This window comes from Lynx rufus, unplaced genomic scaffold, assembly GCF_022079265.1.
Source record: "Lynx rufus isolate CCGP_SWC_20201006 ecotype Redwood Valley unplaced genomic scaffold, mLynRuf1.p SCAF_26, whole genome shotgun sequence".
In the NCBI taxonomy this organism is placed as follows: Eukaryota; Metazoa; Chordata; class Mammalia; order Carnivora; family Felidae; genus Lynx; species Lynx rufus.
This window is the reverse complement of record NW_025814841.1, coordinates 6,867,197-6,869,354: the sequence shown is the minus strand read 5'-3', so window position 1 is coordinate 6,869,354 and position 2,158 is coordinate 6,867,197. Positions and strand designations below refer to the sequence as shown.

The 2,158-nt window shown below is 43.8% G+C and overlaps 1 pseudogene; it reads left to right on the top strand.

Moving 5' to 3' along the window:
* Positions 1-689: 689 nt before the first annotated feature.
* LOC124519052 (40S ribosomal protein S2-like) lies at positions 690-1,955 on the top strand (annotated as a pseudogene).
* Positions 1,956-2,158: the final 203 nt, after the last annotated feature.

Genomic DNA, 2,158 nt, shown 5'->3' with positions numbered 1-2,158 from the left:
AGAAGAGCAAAGCCAGAGGCATCACACTTCCTGATTTCAAACTATACTACAAAGCTTTAGTAATTACAACAGCATGGTACTGGCATAAAAAGAAGACAGACAAGTGGAAGAGAACAGAAAGCCCAGAATTAAACCACTACATATATGGTCAACTAACATTCAACAAGGCAGCCAGAATACCCGGTAAGGAAAGGATAGTATTTCAACAAATTGTGTTGGGAAAATGGCATAAACACAGAAAAGTGAAACTGGACCCCTCATCTTATACCACTCACAAAAATTAACTTGAAATAGGTCAAAGATTTAAACATAAGACCGGATACCATAAAACTCCTAGAAAAAACAAACAACAAAAAAACAGGAAAAAGTTCCTCAATATTGATCTTATTGATCTTGGCAATGTTTTTTTGTTTTGTTTTTAATGTTTACTTATTTTGAGAGAGAGAGCATGCAAGCAGAGGAGTGGGCAAAGGGAGAGAGAGAATCTGAAGCAGGCTCTGTGCTGTCAGCACAGAGTCCAATGTGGGGCTCAATCCCATGAACCATAAGATCATGACCTGAGCCAAAATCAAGAGTCAGAAGTTCAACCAACCGAGTCATCCAGGTGCCCCAATCCTGGCAATGACTTTTGCATATGACACCAAAAGCACAAACAACAAAAGCAAAAATTAACAAGTGGGACTACATCAAATTGAAAAGCTTCTGCACAGCAAAAGAAATCAACAAAATGAAAAGGTACAGAATCGGAGAAAATTGTTTGCAAAGCATATATTGGGTAAGAGGCTAATATCCAAAATATATAAACATTTTGAGAAAACACCAAGTGGCGGATGGCACTGGTGTTAGTTAGACCTGGAGGGCCTGGGGGTCCTGGAATGGGAGGTCATGGTGGCTTCCACAGAGGCTTGGGCAGCAGCATCCAGGGCTGGGGTTACAGCTGTGGTTGGGCCATGGCTAAGACCAAGGCCAAGGCGCTTGTGGAGGCAAGGTTGAGGACAAGAAGTGGATCCCCATTACCAAGCTGGGCTGCCTGGTCAAGGACATGAAGATCATGTCCCTGGTGGAGATTTCTCTCTTCTCCCTGCCCATTAAGGAATCTGAGATCATTGACTTTTTTTTTGTCCTAGGGGCATCCCTCAAGGGTGAGGTTTTAAAAATTATGACTGTTCAAAAGCAAACCCTTGCTCGCCAGTGGACCAGGTTCAAGGTATTTGTTGCCAGCAGAGATTACAATGGACATGCTGTTCTGGGTATTAAGTGCTCGATGGTAGCCACAGCCATCCATGGGGCCATCGTCTTGGCCAGGTTTTCCATTGTCCCTGTACGGCGAGGCTACTGGAGGAACAAGATCCACAAGCCCCACACCATGCCACGCAAGGTGACCTGCTGCTGTGGCTCTGTGCCAGTGCACCTCATCCCTGCCCAGAGGCACTGGCTTTGTCTCAGCCTCTGTGCCCAAGAAGCTACGATGATGGCTGGTATTTATGACTGCTACACCTCAGCCAGGGGCTGTACTGCCACCCTCTGGGCAACTTTGCCAAAGCTGTTTTTGATGCCATTTCCAAGACCTACAGCTCACTTCTGTGTTTACCAAGTCACCTATCAGGAATTCACTGACCGTCTTACAAAGGACCACATCAGAGTCTCTGTGCAGAGAACCCAGGCTCCAACTGTCACCAGCATATAGTTTCATACAAGAAAAATACACACACACACACAATCCGCACACACCCTCACACTACTCAATAATGAAAACCAATCCAAATAAAAAATAGGCATTTTCCCAAAGAAGATTTCAAAATGGCCTAGAGGTTACATGAAAAGATGCTTAACATCATTAATCACAAAATCACAATGAGGTATCACCGCACACCTATTAGAATGGCTGTCCTCAAGACGACAAGAGAAGCACTGGTGAGAAAGTGCACAAAAAGGAACACTTGTACCCTGTTAGTGGGGTTGTAAACTGCAGCCGCTATGGAAAACAGTTTTGAGGTTCCTCCAAAAAACTAAAAATAGAACTATCAATATGATCCAGCAATTCCACTGTGGGTATATACCCCAAGAAATGAAAACAGGATATTGAAGGTTATGCAATCCCATATTTATTGTAGCATTATTCACAACAGCCACGATATGGAAACAGTTTATGCCCGTC